The following is a 20607-nucleotide window of genomic DNA, read 5'->3' on the forward strand; positions in this document are numbered from 1 at the left end:
CCCAATACCAAAAAAAAAAAAAAAAAAAAAAAAAGGGGAAAGTGACACAGTGTCAGGGTGGGGCGGGGAGTGGAGGGGTGGTGTTCAAGACAAAGTAGCACTATGCTAAGACTTTTTCCTCGACCTGCTCAGAAGGTTAGAAAAATAACTAGAAAAGGGACAAAATTTCTCTTTGTGGTTCAGTGTTATTGAATGTCCTCTTCCAGAATGACCTAAAATGATCTAACGTACAGCAGGACTACCATCCCTGCTCTTGAAACATGGACCGACATGGACCAACGTGAGCCACCATGGGCTTGAGCAGTGTCCAAAGCAGAGTCACAGGGACGTCCCAGGTACTGGGCAGCACAGCACACGGAGGAGGTTATTGGAATGAAGGATCACCGTTTCAGAAGGTTAGGGAGAAGGAGAGAGAGGGGCAGGGTGGGTAAATCTAGTGTGACAACAAGCATGCCTTATCATAAAATAGGATGTGACAAATCTGGGTACAAGAAAAAAGATGTGGTCCATCTTTAGCTGGGCTTTGGGGAAGGAAAAATGGAAAGGTTGCTGTCTGGATGGAAACCAGCCCTAATCACAGTTTGCAAAACCATTCAGCATTTAGGTAGCGACCAAGGGAGTTTGGAAGCCACAGCTGCATTGGCATCTCTGCTAACTCATTGTGTGCTTCTAGGCAAGTGGCTTGATCCAGCTCTGGGCCTCAGCGTCTTCAGCTGAGTGAAGGTGGAGCTCTCTAAAAAGGCCCGTTTACGTATCTGTAAAGTACAGATACTAATGCCTACCTCCCCAGCTACTGTGAGAATTAAATATCATGATGCAGGGTCGGGGCACTTAGAAAAAGCTCCATGCGTGGCAGGCATTACAAATATTACTACTAATTTCACGATTGTGCTACCACCTCTATTTTATTGCTCTGATTATGTACATGTACAATTAAAGGCAAATCCAAATTGCAGTATAAATGTAAGGTAGCTACTACTATTACATATAAAGTGCCTGAGAAATGTGTTGCTCAGGACAGAGTATAAAGTAGAATATAGATTGAAGAAAACTCAGTGCTTTAGAGATCTAATTCATGGCCACATTTGGTCCGGGTTTATGGGAGAGTTTTGTGTTCTGCTTGTTATTTGGGGGTTTTTTGTTTTGTTTTGCATTGGTACTTTTAGGCCTCAAATCCATGTGTTATGGGTGAAAGCTCTCTGTCCCATATGCACGCTAGGCAACTGGGGTCCAGCTATGTTCAAACGGGATCCTGTGTCCCATCAGCTCGACAGCCTATGTAAAAGCCAAACGCCTACTTCATCAGGAAGGAGGGCCTGAAATTTCAACCAGGTCTTGATTCTGGGGATAAACAGGTTTAATAATTCATTCCTGAAACATACACTTGTGTGACTACTGGCTGTGAAGATGTTATGTTAGGTGTACGGGAAGGCAAGAACAAAACAGTCGGAAAAATTAAGCCATGACCACAAATAATAATGTATAGTAAAAAGAGCGAGGATAAAACTATAGAGGCAGTGAAATGATCAGTGGTTTGGGGAGGGAGGGGGTGGGAGGGAAGGGTGAATAGGTGAACACACAGAGCACACTGAGGGTTTTCAGGGCAGTGAAACTATTGCATAAGATGTTTTAATGGTGGATACAAGGCATTATGCACTTGTCAAAACCCATAGAAAGGTACCCCCAAAAAAGAGTGAACCTTAATGTAAAACTATGGGCTTTCATTAATAATATATCAATACTGGTTTATCAACTGTAACAAATGTTTACCACACCAATGCAATATGTTAATAAAAGGGGAAACTTGGGGTGGGGGGGAATGGGAGGGAGCAGATGGGCACTCTTACTACTTCCTGCTCAATTTTTCTGTAAACCTAAAAGAGATCTGTTACACAGCAGAAACTAACACACCATTGCAAAGCAGTTATACTCCAATAAAGATGTTAAAAAAAAAAAGTGATCTGAAGAGCAAAGTCTATTAATTAAGAGAGAGAGAGAGAGAAATGGGAGAAAAATCCTCGGTAGAAATCAAAGAAGGGTCCACAGAGACGAGCTGAGGTGGGTCTTGGGAAAATGGTTAATCTGGACCCACAGGTATGACCCAAGGCAAGTGGGGGAACAATAATTCGTAACTAGCATTTACTGAAAACTTACATGTCAGAAACTCTTAGAAGCTTTATGTACATTTTGTTCAATTAATCCTCAATGAAATGAATTATCTGCTGTTTTCTCCCCACTGGGTTGATGAAGACATGGAAGCTTAGGGGGGTTAGTGCAGGGTCTGGTGTCACATAACCAGTCACTGGGAAAACCAAACGTATCAAGGCAAGAAATGCATTTCAGGGGAAAATTGTGGAAATAGGTGGGGTCCCTGATGCTTTGGATTCTGGAAGAAGGGGATGCAAACAGTGGCTGGCTATGGGGTTTGACCTTTATCCCATAGGTCCTGGGGAGCTGTGGAAGGATTTTGAGAAAATAAGTGAAATACAATCGAAGAGTTAAAAAAAAAAAAAAAAACGCTGACAGAATGGCCATGCTGGAGATAAAGGAAGGAACTAGTCAGAATGTAACAGCAAGCGGTGGGGGGTGGGAAAAGGAAGAAAAAGCAACAATCTGTATCACTCAGGATGCCAGGAAACAGATGCAATACTCAAATTGGATTATTAAAGTGCATTTAACAAAGGGATTATTTAACAAAGCGTGGGCAGGGTTTAGGGAAATTAAATGGATCCAGAGCACACCAACAGCAGGGAGAAATGCCATCCCCAGGCCCAAGGAGGCCAGAGGAGCGATTACCCGAGCTGAAGAGGGCAGCTGTACGGAGAGGGCGCCTGCTGTGACCTCCAGCAGAGGCACGTCGCCACTCCACAGCAACCCAGCAGCAAGGAATCAGAGGGAAAACACCCTGATTTCGCGGTCCACCCTCCCTCCAGTCCCCTAGTGGTGCCACATCAACTAAATCCAACCAGGAGCCCAAGGGCAAAGGACCTATTGGTGCAGCCCAGACAGGTCCAGGGTGTGGAGCAGGACAGAAAACCTTGGCGAGGGCAGCTGAAGAGGCAAACAGAAAACATCCAGCCTAGTCCCTGAACATCCAACCATGGGACACAGTTTAATAAACTGCAATACGGCCACACTGTGGATTATGGTGCAGCTACTTTTTAAACAGGTTAAATCTATATCTTGAACTGAAGAAATATCTAAAATAAGTAAGTGGCAATGTGCAAAATACGATACTGGTCTTGCAAAAGCAAACAAACAAATACTGTTATTATGTTTCTGTATGAGCAGGAGAAAGGCCTGGAGGGATGTATAACAAATTTGTCAACATTAGGTATGGTAGGGGGAAAGGATGCAAAGGGAGGAGGTATAAGGAACTTTTTTCTTTTCTCTTTCTCCTCTATTTACATACATTATTTCACTAGTTGCACAATGCATATGCCATTTTATAACTTTTTAAAAGGATTTAATATAGAAAATTATAAAAAGGAAAAAAGAATAAGGAGTTTGCTATGGTCCAGATGACAGTAAGAGTATGGATTAGAACATGTATGGCACACTGCAGAGGAAAGCTGGAATCTAATTAGCAACTGAAGAGGAAGAGAAAGTGACGTGCCACTATTTACAGTAGCCAAGGCATGGAAGCAACCTAAGTGTCCATCGACAGAGGAATGGATAAAGAAGATGTTGTATATATACACAATGGAATATTACTCAGCCATGATAAAAGAATGAAATGATGCCATTTGCAGCAACATGGATGGACCTAGAGATTATCATACTATGTGAAGTAAATCAGACAGAGGAAGACAAATACCATATGACACCACTCATGTGAAATCTAAAAAATGATACAAGTGAACTTACTTACAAAACAGAAACAGACTCACAGACGTAAAAGACAAACTTATGGTTACCAAAGGGGATAGGCGTGGGGGAGGGATAAATTTGGAGTTTGGGATTAGCAGATATAAACTACTATATATAAAATAGATAAACAACAAGGTCCTACTGTACAGCCCAGGGAACTATATTCAATATCTTGTAATAAACTATAATAGAAAAGAATCTGAAAAAGAATATATATGTGTGTGTGTTATGTGTTGTGTGTGTGTATATATATATATATATGAATCACTTTGCTGTACACCTGAAACTAACACAACACTATAAATCAACTATACTTAGATAGATAGATAGATAGATAGATAGATAGACAGATAGATAGATAGATAGACAGATAGGAAGTGAAGTGCCAAAGGTAAATGATATTTCAAGGCAGGCTGGCCAGGAAGAACCGATGAATAAAAATGCAGAAGAGAAACGAGTCACGAAGTTGGGGTGCAAGAGCATGAAGAATAATTTTGAGGTGCTGGTTAGCCACACACCAAATAGGCAGGAATGGGGACTTGAGATTTAACAGGCTGGTTAGAAGCTGATGGATGGAGTTGAGTTAACCCTACACTGAGATGGCTATACCAACTGAAAGGCAATGAAGGGTAGTACGGACGCCTGGAATGGTAGTCAGGACCCGGATTCTGGTCCCAGCTCTGCGAACCCAAGCAAGGCACTTTGCCTCTCGGGGGCTGCTGTCCACTGAATGGGACCCTCTTCCCTCTTTGAGAAGCAGCTCTCTCTCCACTTTGATCATGTGTGCCTGGCAGCTGGCTTTGACTGGGCCTTTGGAATGACAGGAAAGCCCAGTGAATTCCCGCTATTGCTTCTCAGAAACAAAAAACTCTTTCACTAAATCTGAAAGCCAGCCAAAATGCAATCCCCAGAGGAGCAATACGGGCTTGGGCCTTGGAATGTGTGAGCGGCACCTTCAAATGACAGGCAATTGCTCCCCCTCTATTTGTGAAGGCCACAGCGATTTTTCTCCAAGTCTGACCCTTTTCAATTGGCCAGGGCTGCCTGGGGATTGCGGTTGCAAGCACACAACCACTGGCTTCTTCGACTTCCTAAAACTGGCCTGTGGTGGATGCGTTGACAACGTACGGCTGCCGTGTTGCAGCTCACACCAGGTGGCCACAGAAAGGGCCCTTGGAGAGACAGCATGGGAGGGAGGGACTGTTTCAAAGAGCAGAGATGCTCTCGGTTTGCTCTGCCAAGAAGTCCAGACATCAGAGATTGGGTCTGTACAGGACAGCAAAGGGGCCTGCCTCGTCAGTCACTTTGCAGCTAAAAGATCTAAGTGGTGAATCTGCCAGGGCAGCTCAGTGGAATGGTGAGAAAGAGAAGGGCTTTACAGTCACAGTCCTGGCTGTAAAATGAGGACAATTATATCTGCTCCAAAGGACTGAGGTCAGGAGTCAAGCCCAAATTCTGGTGCATGGTAGTGCTCAAGAAACGCACGTTTCTTTCAAAGTTGGACTCAAATCTTATGTCAGTACCTTTCACCTGGATGCCTACCCACTCTCACTGCTATCTCTGAAAAGTAGCTTGACTTTTCACCTCTTTTTAGTTTACATATAGGCCTTAACTACCTTCCTATAAGAACCCAAACTTCCTAAGGAGTATGGGAAGCAGAGGAGGTGGGGCATTCTCTCTTTTTTCTGGCTCTTTCTTGACACAAGAAGCAGACAGTGGTGATGACTGACTCTCTGGGTCACAGCCTTCTGATACCTGCAAACCCACAGCTCTGCTTTCATTTGATAGATCGGTGTTTAAGCACTGACTATTTTTGACTCTTCGGCCCCAAACGTGTCCAAGTTATATTGACAGAGAAAACTGCAGATGCTCTGAGAACAAGGACTTCAGGAGATCAGGCAGACTTGGAATGAAATGAACCCTTGAAATAAATATAATTGAGGCACCACTTGAAAATTATCAGAACGCAAAAATGAGACTAGTGGGCAGTTAATCCTGCTGTGACAAAAGGTTTCTTCATCTTCAATGAAGATCTAAGGCTTCACACAACAGGCACTTCCTGGGATATATTCAAGACTGCTTTCTATTTGCAAATGCTATGCTGACATTACAGGAATTGATTCCCTGTGGCTAAGGGCCCGCAGACTTCATCCCTACCTGCAAAGCCATGAGTTACCCGCTTCTTTTCCCAATGATCACTGGTTCACTTTCTGTGATTCTAACACCAGGAGAATAATCTTCTTTGGAATAGTTCCAAAACAGTCTGTTCTTTTATGACGTGTCTCTGCTCAGAAATGTTTCCAAAAGTGCTAAGGCAACTGAAGTTTCCAGTTGCAGGTGTTTTCTGCATTCCAGAATGTGTATTGTGACATGTATTAAATTGTGTCTAAAAGAAATAACAAAGGAGTTAGGACCTTTGCAAGTCTCTTCAAGTCATCTCAGATGCAGCAGGTTTTCATCTGTGTTATGACTTGTGTCTGTTATCCCAAGTCTTTTCATCTTTCATTGATCATTTCATTCACTTGAGGTTAGACCATGGGGCAGATAGTTTAGTTGTCTTCTGATAACCCTGTTTCCTTGACACCTGTTCTCCCTAAACCACTTACTAAGGGAAAGCACATTAGTTTAAAGTAAAGGAACAACATGCCTTTTCATTCATTTATTTATCCATTCGTTCCTTCATTTAACGTTTGTAAATGCCTCCTTTTCACAGTACTAGGGATACACGAGTGAACAAAATTAATTCCCTGCCATTGCAACTGTAGGAGTTGAAACAGCAAAGAATAAGTCAGCCAATAAATAAGTACTGTAATTTCAACAGTGATAAGTGACATTTAGAAAGAAGGTGAGGGACTTCCCTGGTGGTCCAGTGGGTAAGACTCTGCTCTGCAATCCCAATGCAGAGGGCACGGATTCGATCCCTGGTCGGGGAACTAGATCCCGTGTGCATGCCACAACTAAGAAGTCTGCATGCCACAATTAAAGATCCCACATGCCGCAACTAAGACCCGGCGTAGCCAAAATAAATAAATTTTTTTTTAATTAAAAAATTAAAAAAAATTTAAAAACATAAAGAGGTGAGGGGATGGAGGCTTGGAAGAAGGTCTGGGACTGCTTCTGATTAGGTCTTCAAAGAGGGCATATCTAGGAAGCTATCAGCCAAACTGAGCTCCACAAGTAAAGCCTCCTAGAAAAGACTGCTCCCCGCTCCAAGGGTGCAGCAAGGACAGAGCTCTGAGCTGCAGATAAACACATCAGGTCCAAGGGAGAGTGAGAAGGGAGGACAGCTGATGCCAAGACACTGGGGGCAGTGGAGATAGTCAGGGCCAGGCCACGTGGAACCTTGAGCACCATGGTCTGGGTTTTATTCCAAGTGCAACCGATTTTTGAGCTGGGGAGTGACTTGATCTGATTTACATTTTAAAAGGATCACTCTGCTTATGCATGGAGAAATGACCTGATGGTTGCAAAGTGGAAGCACTGAGACCATTGGAGGGTTCCTGCAGTAAGGTGATGGAGGCTCAGCTAGGGTGGTGGCAGGGATGAAAAATGGTGAGAAGTGGCTGGATTAAAATTCTCTTTTAAAGGTAGGGCCCATTAAGTTACACAGCTGCTATATAGCTGAGCTGGGCCTTAACCCCAATACCTGCCGGAAACAAAGCCCAGCCACCTCTTAACTTGATTGTGTCTTCTCACTGATAAAGTCCAAGTAAGTTTAACCCATATGTTTTAGAAATGATAGACCACACAACCTTAAAACAGGGAGGGCACAGCTGCAAGAGAGCCATCCACATTCAATATTTCAAGCACCTTCTGTTTCCCATATCATAACAAGTGGTTTTACCAGCAGCTCAAGTTCATTTAATTTTTTTGATTGATTACATATTTATCAGGTCTTATTGTTGAAAACACTTCTAAAATAAGTAATTGTAAAACTCTGGCACAGTTTCCACCTCCCCTCATGTTACAGATATACGGGTCTGGTTTCCTGCTTTAGCAAATGTGACCCAGCACACGTAACTGATTCTCCTCTGATGGGTCAGATTTCTTTGGGGCCTGGGGCCCATCACTATGAACATTCATTCTTCATTATGTGTAGCTGTCCACTTTGACGTGTGAAGGTATAAGCCACTGGGAAGACTCTGCAGTAGACCTCAAATACCTTGATTATCTTTTTAAATGTCCCTGATCTCCATTTTTACCCTAAAATCAAGGGCCAAGTATTTCCTGTTCAATCGATTAAGTGGATTCCAGGTGATTGAGACTTCAGAGTATATTTTTTCTCTTCCTAACTTTAAGCAACTTGATAACAATGGTTACTAAACCACTTGGGTTAACTTCAGTGTAGTGGGTGAGGGTTTTAAAGTCAGACAAGGAGATGGATTTGGACCTACCACCACCCACTTAGCTAATAAATACGAAACTTTAGATAAGTTAAATTTCTGAGCCTCAGTTTCTTCATCTGTAAAGTGGAACTAATAATAACTATACCTTAGGCATGTTATAAGCATGAAATGAGATGCCATATATAAAAATATGATTGAAAATCAAGTTAGTATGGGCTTTGGCATGGCATTATTTCTTAGAAATACTAATTACCTGGGTTTCCCTTTTCTATTCATTGAGAACTTCCCCGGTTTGAAGTTTTGAATTTTAAATGGCTTTGTTCTTAACTTCTCCCCCATATTAGTTTGCAGCTGCCACAACAAACTGTCCCAGACTGGTTGTCTTAAACAACAGAAATTTGTTTTCTCACAGTTCTGGAGGCTAGAACTCCAACATCAAGGTGTCGGCAGGGTTGGTTCCTTCTGAGGTCACTGTCCTTGGCTTGTAGATGGCCAGCTCCACCTCCCTGGGTCCTCACACGGTATCTCTTCTGTGTGTGTCTGTGTCCTAATTTATTCTCATAAGACACCAGTCGTACTGGATCAGGGCCCACTCTTAATGACCTTATTTAACTTAATTACCCCTTTAAAGACCCTATTTCCAAAAACAGTCACATTTTGAGGTACTAGGGGGTTAAAACTTCAACACATGAATTTTGAATGGACACAAATCTGCCCATAACACCCACCCCCTCACATTTTCCCCCCAGGGGGGAAAAAATTGTGAGAAAAGCACTGAGCCAGAGCAAGGGAAATGAGTCCTTTGCCTCATGCTCTTAAAAACTATTTTGCTGTGTGACCTTTGGCAAATTATCTTCCCTCTTTGGCCCACTTTTTCTTTCTTTTTTTTTTTGCTGTACGCAGGCCTCTCACTGTTGTGGCCTCTCCCGTTGCGGAGCACAGGCTCCGGATGCGCAGGCTCAGCGGCCATGGCTCACGGGCCCAGCCGCTCCACAGCATGTGGGATCTTCCCGGACCGGGGCACGAACCCATGTCCCCTGCATCGGCAGGCGGACTCCCAACCAGTTACGCCACCAGGGAAGCCCTTGGCCCACTTTTTCTTAATTATTAAAATGAGAGGGTTGCAATAATGGATCGCTTATTTCTCTTCCTGCCCTTAACTGAGCAAAGCTAGGTTGTATTCTCACAGCAAGGAATCTGAGATAGAGCATGCAATGAAATAACTGGAATCAAAGCACAACAAAACAAAACAAAAACATGCCTTCTTTATGGAATAAACCTAGGATGAATTTTTCTAGAAGCAGAGGATTACATTCAATTGGTTTAAAACGTTTTAGGTTGCTTAAAGCCCTTTCTCTCTGTAAGGCCATAATTTAAACCAACTTAGTTGGATAAACCAGAAACCCCATTCTGAATTTATCAATATCCTCAAACAAAGTAATCTCATCAAGATATGGGGCACAGATTGGCTTGGAGGGAAAGAGTGTATGATTTCAAATAAAGGTCTCCTTGAAAGAATTAAGGGGGAAAAAATTTAAAAACAAACGCACATACACACAGAAAATGTGAAATTAAAACCAGCTCCCAAGCTTACAGGTTAAGCCATTAAGGCGAGGGAGGGGAAAAAGGAATAGGCATATTTCCTCTCCAGCTGTGCAGCTTTTGGTCCTAAGACACTGTGTACCTCCACAAATGTCAACAGCCTCAGCAAGACGGGGAGGCGAGCAAGGGTGGTGGTGAAGGAACAAATGTGCTCACTGGAGAGCAGGAGAAAACAAAGACGGAAAGCAGAGTTTTCCCTGGAAAATGGCAAAACTGCTGGAGCAAGTGGAGTGATGACAAGAATATAAGACTAAGATTAAAGATACTAGGACTCAAATCAGAGTCTGATACTCACAAGCTGAGCAACTGTGGGCAAGTTACTCAACTTCTCATCCTGGGGTAGCTTTTAATTTAACTTCAGCTAAAAAACAGTAACTGAAAACACACCCACCATTTCATTTTTGCTGTTAGTACCAAGATCTCGGAAACAACCAAAAAAGTCAAACAAAATGGAATTAATTGAAGCACTGGGATAATATGTATGTATTTAAAATTATGATATGTAAACACAGACTTGCCATATGATCCAGCATCCCACTCCTGGGCATATACCTAGATAAAACTGTAATTCAAGATGATGCATGCACCCCAGTGTTCATTGCAGCACTATTCACAAGATACGGAAACAACCTAAATGTCCATCGACAGATGAATGGATAAAGAATATGTGGTATATATATACCATGGAATACTACTCAGCCATACAAAAAAGAATGAAATAATGCCATTTGCAGGAATATGGATGGACTTAGAGATTATCACACTTTGTGAAATAAGTCAGAAAGAAAGACAAATACCATATGATATCACTTATATATGGAATCTAAAACATGACACAAATGAACCTATCTACAGAACAGAAACAGACTCACCGACATAGAGAACAGACTTGTGTTTGACAAGCAGCAGGGGAGTGGGGGAGGGGTGGATTATGAGTTTGGGATTAGCAGATGCAAATTATTATATGTAGGATGTATAAACAAAAAGGTCCTATTGTATAGCACAGGGATCTATATTCAATATCCTGTGATAAACCATAATGGAAAAGAATATAAAAAAGAATGTATATATATATATAACTGAACCACTTTGCTGTACAGCAAAAATTAACACAACATTGTAAATCAACTATACTTCAATTTAAAAAAAGAATAAAATTATGCTATGAAAGAATATTTAAAACATGGAAAGATGTCATAATATATTATGGAATGAAAAGCGGGACATAAAATAGCATGAACAATATGCCATACTATTTTAATAAACAGCATATATCGTAGGAAGAAAAAATTTTATTTTATTTTTTAATTATTTTTGTTGTTGTTGTTTGTTTTTTTTGCGGTACGCGAGCCTCTCACTGTTGTGGCCTCTCCCATTGCGGAGCACAGGCTCCGGATGCGCAGGCTCAGCGGCCATGGCTCACGGGCCCAGCCGCTCCGCAGCATGTGGGATCTTCCCGGACCGGGGCACGAACCCGCGTCCCGTGCATTGGCAGGCAGACTCTCAACCACTGGGCCACCAGGGAAGCCCAAAAATTTTAGATGGGTATACTCAAACTTTACAATGACTATCACTGAATGATTTCACTGTAGCCTATTTTTATTGTCCTCATTTTTTTTTTTTTTTTGGTAAATATTTCTACAACCATCCTGGGTTTTTTTTGGTTTTGGGTTGTTGTTTTTTTTTGTAATTGGAAAAAAATGCCTACTCACTTTGTAAATTTCAGTATCCTACAGTAAACCAGACAGTTGAAAAAGCGCTAATTCAGTCAGTCTCAAATTGGGACTTGGGTTTCAGTTTCCTCATCTGTAAGGGGTAAGGGGAGACTAGACTGAAAAATTCTTTAAGGAGTTTCTGATTCCATGAGTTTTACAAAGCCCCATCAAGTCAAAACCTCAGCGGAATCTTGCTTAGGATTTATTCAAGAAGCTGGGGAGGCCAGCGTGGGATATAGAATGAGGAAGTGGCATTCAAATCCACCTGAAGAAGAAGCCCTCATTGGTATTTTTTGCTAATTCAACTCAAATAGCCTTGGGTGCTGGGCATGGTGGACACCTCCCTGGCAAGCTGGCTCTGAAAGTACAACAGTGTGGAACTGCTCCTGGTGTTCCTGGAAGCAAGGCTGCTCCGAGGGGAAAGCAGGAGAGCTTCCTGAACCAGGCAGGGCTCCCGAGTCCAACCCCATGCAGACCAGGGCACCAATAGGCTGTGCTTCCCATCTGCCATAACCTGACCCTCATGCCCCACTGGAAACAGGTGTGGAGGAGGACTTAATCCTGGACTTAAGTGAACTCCAATTTGGACCAATGTCTCATGACCCCAGAGGTGCAAGAAGATAAAAGAAGGTAGACTTTAAGGTAGCACCGTAGAGTGGGGTTAAGAATGCGGTTCTGAGTCAGTATGAAGTTTGGTTCCACCACTGAAAGGCTTGTGTGATTGTAGGCCAATTTCCTGATCTCTCGAAGTTTCCTCATCAATAAAATGGGAAGACCTAGTTGGAAAGCCAACTACCTAATTGAGTGGTTTTCAGGATTGCATGAGATAAGGGGAAAGAAGCACTTAATAAATGATAAATACATGTTAATTCTTATCATTATTTTAGATGCTTCTGCGACAGCATCGCATTGCTAGGCAAAGAGACGGTGGTCAATAAAATATTCAATCAAAAATAGAAAAAAGGTATTATTATACATGATTAATTATATAAGACACATTTTAATACACATAGTACTTTAAATGCAATATTTTAAGCTCCATGGATATATTTAATTCTCCCCTTTGTCTTCCCTTATAGATGCTCCCCTTAAAAAGATCTAGCGAGTATTATTACACTTAAGAGTATTGAGACCATCGACTGTATAGTTTACAGACAGAAATGAGCTTGGTAAAATGTGCTTGAACTGTCCCCATCCCTCAAACCAAAAATGAATTTTAGAATAAAAGCTAATAACAGGAATAGCTGCAAGCCCAGAGAAAGCTGACAGACGCGATAGGATGAGGGGCCGGAAATCTCTGGGAAAACACACACACAAGCACAAAAACATTCCATTTTAAAATGGCCAACACTACTTGAGAAATGAGAAGGAACTACAGGCTGCTCCTCAGCCAAGCCTTCTGAAAGGTGGAGTTCGCCGTGCAAATGCATACTAGGCTATCTACTGGCTGCTAACAACTGGAATGACTTGTGGTTTCTGGGTAAAGGCAGCAAGCCCAGGAGATCAGTTAAGATCTCTGTTAGATCCTGGTTCAGTCATGTAGTTTTCTCTATTTGAAAGAGGACATAAAGGTCTCCATTAACTCTTTTAAATCATTTGCAGTAAGAGAAACGATGAATCTGTTTGCAAGTAAGAAGCACCCAGGTAGGCCCCTGAAAGAGGCTGAAAATGAGGCCAGATGCAGAATTTGGAAGAAGGAGAGGAGTGGAGGCCTGAGAAGGAAGAAGTACAAACGATGGATAGACTCCATGGCACATCTGCCCCAGTCAGGTCCTGGACTACAGTTAACTCTGACTGGTCTGCTAAAGCGCTGTCATGTTTCTCTTCACCCAGGGATCCCATGCTGGTTTCTTAGAGCCAAGCCTTATCTCTTAAAAGTGAATATTCTAGAAAGTTGTCAGTGAAAGTCAGGATGACGTAGAAGCCAAATGTACACACGTTCTGATCATCTGATCATTTTCTCGCTTGCAATTATTCCTGCAAGGTAAATGTTAAATAAATGTACCCGTTCATTCAACAAATGTTTACAGAGGGCTTACTATGTGCCAGCCAAAGGCTACGTGCTGGAGATTCAGTGGCAGTGAAACAAAAATGCATCCCTACCTCATGGAGCATCCGTGGCGTTATTTGGCCTTTGGGGGGAAGTTATTTCCATCGCATGGGAGCCACCGCATTTCAAATACCGGCAAAAGCAAGTGAAAAGAGCTTGCGGAGCATCTATAGACTCGGAGCTGTTCCCTGTTGGTTTGCTTGTTTGTTTGACCAGTCTAGATTTGGGGCAACTGCTGCTTTTGTGCCATTATCAATGGTAGCCTTATCCAGAAGAGACACCGTACGTTCCAGCGAATGAATCATGCTATTATTTTAATAATACTCGTTTAATACTAAAGCTCTGCTAAGGAAAAAACCTATCAAACATCGTTATTCCATTGCTCTCTTGCACAGAGCCTATTAACCAAGTCTACTCTCTGAATGAGAAAAAGGCTAGGATTTTAAGGGTAAAAAACAACCAAAGACCCTTATATCCAACACAGATGTTGGCTGGTCCCACTGAGCTTAAGCCAACAACTACTGCCCTCATCCATTTTCTCACTGCTCTCTCTTCCCTTATGCGGAGGGATCAGAACTCCTCTCTGCAAGTTTGGAACATAGTACAGAGGGCTGACCATGATCTCAGGAGAAAATAGAAGACAAAATAAAGGCTCACAGGGTCATTTGCCCTGGCAGGGACTCGCGGATTATCTAGTTCAATGCCCACATTTGACTGATGCAGAATCTGAGAGGGATAATAAGGGGTTTGCCCAGAGTCACACATAAATTAGAGGCAAGGGCAGGCCTGAACCGCAATGTGCCAACACTCCATCCAGGGCGCTCTTCCTTTCCCTGTGTCATCAAACAAGAGGGCTCCTTTGCTCTACCTGTCAGAGGAACCCCTCTCTTAAAAAATAAAATCTCATTTTATCCTTCATAGCTCACTGTCCAGCCCGTCCATAGAAAAAAGACTAACTTAGCCAAGAGAATTGTGCCCTTTAGTTCCAGATGTTCCCGTTCGTTCCTGGACCATTCCCGAGCAGAGCTCCCCCATCTGGCTTAGAGCGCTGGGTGTGTCCTCTGTTCCTCGGCCTGGCTGAAGGAGAACAGAGAGCCTGGCTCGTTCTATGTCTGGGAAGAGGACAGGGACAGAGAGTGAGAAGGGGCCCTGGGCCCAGATCTGCACTTATGCAAGGCAGAAAAACAGCATCTGCATTTCCACCCTGAACACACACATGCTCCTGGGGAAAAGAGCCAGAAGCTAACTCAGACAGCTGGCAGAGCAATGCACGACCCACTATTAGAAGGACATGGGCTCAGTCGTTCCAGTGGTGATGTGATAAGGTTTGACCTGACCATTCCCACCCCTTCCACCCTGTGAACACTGGCCCCCTTTTTCGAGCTAACAGGTCTGGCTAGCTGACGGCAAGGGGGTGGGGATAGTCACCTGTGAGTATGGAATTACTGCTTTCCTACCTATGAAACCAACTCATCTCTGGAGGGATCAATGCCAGGATCTTACTTTTGCAGCTGTGTGACTTTTGTCAAGTTACTTAATCTCTCTGAGCCTCTATCCAGAACACAGAATGATGATTAACCATTATAGCTATAGGAGCTGTCATGAGTCAAATGAGATAACCCATGTGATTTGCGCTAAGGCTCTCGATAAATGGTAGTGATAAATAATAGCTCCACTATCCTTACTCCAAGCACTGAGTCCCCTGTAATCTAGTTAACAGAAGAAATGTTCCCCAGAGAAGTCATTTTTACACTAGACTCCACATACAGACTAGGGCCAAAGAAGAGGCCAAGTTGAGGGGCTCACCCTATTCCACCAAATTATTTTTTTGGTCTATTTCATATATTGAAATAGATACATATTGAATTTTATGAAAGGGAGATTTCACAGTAGAAGAGTCTGAAAACAGAGGAGCCTATCTCTGGGTTGTCCAGGGTCCTTCTCATTTGTTTCCCTCCGGCTACAGAAAATAGGAGAAAAGGTAAAGAAGAGCATTGATTTGAGGAGGGTGTGGCCAGGGCCTAGTCCAGTCCTCCGATTAGCATCCATTCCAGGAGGTCATGGCATATTTACATTTCCAGTCCCTTTAGGATTAGAAGCAGTGATTTAATCAAAGAGAGGTACATTTACCTCCTAGGGAGGCATTCCAACTGTTGTAAATGTTTTGTGATTTTTCAAATATAATAAGCAGACATAAACAGTTCTATGAAGTATGTCAATGGGTAAAGAAGAGAGGGCCCTTTAGGATATGAAGAGTTTCTTGGTTCTTTTCCAAATCATTTTTTTCTCCCTAACTAAGGAGAAAGGACAGAGAAAAAGCCATTCAACAGTGAGTTGTGAAGAAACTGCTAGAAAGGGTATCCATAATCTGCGGTCAGTCTAGGCTAGAAGCTGATTAGGACCGAAAGCAATATAGTTCAACTGAATAAGGAAAATGCCCTTTCTTTAGGTTAAGGGAGAGTCTCTGTATCCAAGTCCAAAGGTAGTCTAATGGCCTCGTTAGCGTGTCAGAAATTAAAAACAAGCATAATTCTGAGAAACACTGTAAAATAACTAAAGCAGGAAAAAAACAGAGCTTTTATATAACATTGTGTTAATTTTTGTTTGGGTTAGAAAACTTGTATTAAAACATTGATCCCTAAGTAGCCTCTTCCTACTTCAGACCTTTGTCAAGTCCTCCTTTATTAATTTCCACATTCCAAAGTAGTTAAGATTTTATAAATAAATCAGTGTTTCCTATCTTGCATACATTCGGGGTTCAGAGACCACGGTCCACAGTCGCTCCTTCATCTGAGCCTTTCAACATCCTGGTGAGATAATGAGGGAGGATTTTTATTTATAAACTGACAGTTCTACTACACAGACTTGAATCCTCACAGGAAATCTATTCCTCCAGAATTCCCCCAAGTGCCCAGCTGGCTCCGTCACAGTTACTAATAGTCAGAGCTCTCTTTATCCACCTGAGGCATTTTGCTAGTGTTTGAGCAAGAGGAATAACCTGGCTGCGAATCACCACAGACCTGTTCAAAAAATAAAGTAACAAACACACACCCCAGGCAGGGCTTGAGCTGAGGTTTCTATGATCAGATATCTAAGATGCTTCCCATTCCTAAGTCTTTGATATTTTTCCTCTGTCTTTTCTCTGGAATTTCCCTTCCAAGATGCCTTACACAGATCAAGCTGGCTTTGGGTGACACCTCTTCTTTTGGTCTCCCAAACTCTGGACCTCCATCTCCTAATATCTGCTCCCGATCCAAAGTGACACCTACTGAAGCAAAAGGAAGGCACAGGTCCAGGGAAGGAGTTGCACTGTCCCTTCCCCAGGTTCTAGTCTAGTTCAAGACCCCCAGTTCAGAGATCTGGGTTTTCCTCCAGTTCACATAGCTCCTTTACTTCTCCTCCCAAGTGAGAAATTCCCATGACACCCACAATGCTCACAATCACACCCTTCAAATGAGATCACAGCGCCCTGACTACGTACCCTAAGACCAAACTCTCCAGGTCGTGTTCTGGACAGAGGATGGTGTCTTCCAGCAATCCTAAACATCACACACATACACCCCAACTTTCAGTGCGGCAGAAACGCATGAGCTGCAAGATGGTATTTACAGAAATCCAACTGGTATTTGCCAAAAGCCAGTTCTCGGTGATTTGTCTCCTAGAGGGAATTCTGGAGCTCTTTATCCACAGCTTTCAAAATTTCCACTGCAGGTACCTCTGGGAAGCAGCTGAGGCTGTGAAGTCAGACAAGACTTGTGTTGGATTTCCAGCTTTGCCTCAAATCCTCAGTGTGTAACTCTGGATAACCGACTTCATCGATCTAGGTCTCAATTTCCTGAACTGTAAAATGGGCTTTTGCAGAGACCCTGCTAAGAGAATACATGTAAAGCACTGGAGCCTAAGTGTTAGATCTCCACCCACTCTTGCAGTCAGCTTCAAGTTGTAGCTTATCTCAGAAGAATACAATGACTTGCCAAACTTTCTACCTGCAGAATTGAGATGGTCAGCTACCATCCCCCAAGTTTACATTTATTCAATGTAAAAAGTAAGAGAGGCCATGTTATAGGATCTAAACCATTTGCCCTACTAACACCACATAACAGTGATGGTATGGGCAGAGCCACCAAGACCAGTGCGGTGGTGAGGGACATGCACTTTAATTTCCATCAGGTGTGGAGGCTTGAGTCCTGCCTTGAACACTTATTATATCTATGACCCCGGGCAGAAGCAAAGAATCTATACAATAGAGATAACTCTAGTACCTCTCAGACAGTGTTGATTTGAGGGATTAAATGAAACAATGCACATAAGGCACAATACTTGACACAAAATAAACACTCAGTAGGTGTGAGCTGTTCTTAGTAGGAACAATTTTTAATTCATTTATTGATTTAACCAATCATCACTAGGCATCTATGTGCCACGCACTGTGTGAGACAGAGGAGACAGAGGTGGATGACAATACCAGGTCCCTGCTCTGATTGGCTGGGCCACCCAAACTGCTGTCTCTGCCATTTAGAAGCAAGGGCTAGTGCTGGGGTAACGACATGCAGATTACTCAGGTAGGTGACCTGAGAACAATAAGATCTGAGGCCTGAGCTACTCCCAGGGAAAGCCCCAGCCAATTCTACCAGCGACACAGAAACCAATAAACACAGGGTAGTAGGAAGGCTTTGCTCTCAGGAGGGCAGCAAAAAGAGGTAGAAGGAAAAGCAGAAGATAAGCAAACAAAACCTTACTGTGTCCCCCAAATTGTGCCTGTGAGGCAAAGGTACTCAGCAAGAAAGACTGCCCCCATCGGTCCCCAGATTACAGTGACATTCCAGCTACTGGGTGGGGCAGTTCACAGAGGGAATAGAGAGAGGATAGGAAACTTATCTCAAATTCCATAATCTTACCATTTTAAAAAACGGACTAGAATTGACATCATGAGACATATGTTCTATTTAGATCTTTAATCATATTTTCTGTATATATAGACCTGTGTCCATATTTTTATGTTTTTAGCTATACCTAGGAAGGGTATCTCACCCCTGGTAGTATGTAGATAACCATAATCATCTATGGACCTGCAAATGTACAAAAATTAAAACACTGTTTTGTTCTAAAATAGAATTCTTGTTCAAGGAAATACAAAAACAAAGCATGAGAAAAATCAACAAATGGATTCCTTGCCCCCAAGGACCCACACTCCCATCCTGCCATGTCCCTCTGCCTCTCCCCAGCCCATACCCCTCTCAACAATGAATGCAAGTCAGGCCGGCTGGAAGAAATTCACAGCCACCGTCCATTCCCGTCACAGCTGCCGAAGGCACATCCTCAGCTTCAAGGCAGAGGCTGCTATGCAGCACCACGCCCCACACGCAGAGAAAGGATGGAAGCAGCACTGAAAATGAAGGATGCACCCCAGGGAAGACCATTCAAGTGGGAACAAAAGGGAGCCCCCTGCAAACCTGGCCCTGGGACTAGGGCCCAGCCACACTTACAGGGGCTTCTAAGGTTGTTATCATATGGGCTAAATTTCTGTATCTTTCCTTAAAGGCGGCTTAAGTGATACCTAGAAGAATGGGCATGGCTCAATGCCATAGCACAGGCTGAATCCATAAGAAGAACCATTGCAGTCTTCAGACTGGGAAGAAAAAAATAATCTGTTCTCTGCTTATCCCAAACAGGAGAACTGGCAAATGCACACTAGATATAAAGCAAGTGGCATACATGCAACATAACTTCCACACATCATAGCATGAGAGCTGAGGCTCGTCTCTCCTGAGTTAGAGAAATAAGTATAAAAATTAAGCTTTTGTCTCAATCAGCTTTTAAAAAAAATAATACCATCCACAGCTCTTTGCAAAGACAACTGGCACTGAGAAAATACTGTGTATTATAAAAGACTCACTATGCTTTTACAATAATGTGAAGTCAGTGATATCAGGCAGTGGTCAAGGAGGATGGGCTTAAACCCAATGCCTCTACCTGGCAAAAGGATCCCTACCCATCCCAACTCTATCCCCCTGGGGAGTGTTGCTTCCCTAGGAGCAAGTGGACAGCAGGTAGGGGTGGGGCACGCTTGTGTCCGGTGAAGCTCAGGTGCATGAAAAAGGTAGGGTACTGCCACAGAAATAAACCACTTGACAATAAAGTGCACTAGAGGCAAGAACAGCTTCCTCCTGCCTGCAGAGGGGAAGGTCCTGCCTGCAATCAGGTTGCTCCAAGCCTAACCCAGCAAGTGCAAAGACACTCATGCCCACAGCAAAACCTAGTGGATCCCGGCAAATCAACTACAGTAGCAGGTACAGCACTGCCCTAGGGCAGCTGCAGAGCCTCCCAGGGGCCAGCTGATCACTTCCTTTGTTCGTCTTGCAAAGATGGAGTAGCCACCCATTCCCCCACTACACACACACACACACACACCCCATTCACTACAGACAAAGCACAACCGCACTGCTTCGTGCTCAACAAATGACAGTGGGTTTTCTGTTGTTTTTGTCTTGCCCCCTTTTTGAAAATGCCCATTCCAGCCTGCCGTATGTCCCTTCCATTCGAGGCGTCATTTCAGCGCAACCTGGAGGAATCCCGCAGCAGGGAGCGGTATTCTGCCGCGAGAGCTGCTTGCTGGACGCCAGCGAAGATGAGGCTTCTGTACCTGATTATGGCACATCTCCTCTCCACCCCGCCCTAGACGCTCGCCCAGCGCATCTGACACCCGCCGGCCGCGGGAGGCTCGGCTTTGCACACAATGGCAGTTGGACACGGCATGCACACAGCGTGCGCTGCCACCGCAAACTAAAATCTGCTCTAAAAACTCAGCCTTTTCTTGGGATGAGGGGGAGAAATGACAGGAAAAATGTAAATGCATCAAGGGCAAAAAAAAAGTTGGTCAATCTCACTACAGCCACGTTAGCTGTCGAGTCCGAGTATGATGCACCGAAATATGAACTGGGGTGAATACAAGCAAGGAGTGGCCAAGGTGAAGACGGATGTCCAGGCATCCCATCACCGTCGCGGGGTGGTAGGGTCGGGGGGT

At 43.4% G+C, this 20607-nt stretch overlaps 1 protein-coding gene across 3 annotated transcripts in view; it reads right to left on the reverse strand.

Moving 5' to 3' along the window:
- Nucleotides 1-20607, reverse strand: part of DPYSL3 (dihydropyrimidinase like 3) — a 112472-nt gene that overhangs the window by 44215 nt on the left and 47650 nt on the right. The gene's annotated exons all lie outside the window — the stretch shown is intronic.

This window comes from Neophocaena asiaeorientalis, unplaced genomic scaffold (assembly GCF_003031525.2).
Source record: "Neophocaena asiaeorientalis asiaeorientalis breed wild unplaced genomic scaffold, Neophocaena_asiaeorientalis_V1.1 scaffold531, whole genome shotgun sequence".
NCBI lineage: Eukaryota > Metazoa > Chordata > Mammalia > Artiodactyla > Phocoenidae > Neophocaena > Neophocaena asiaeorientalis.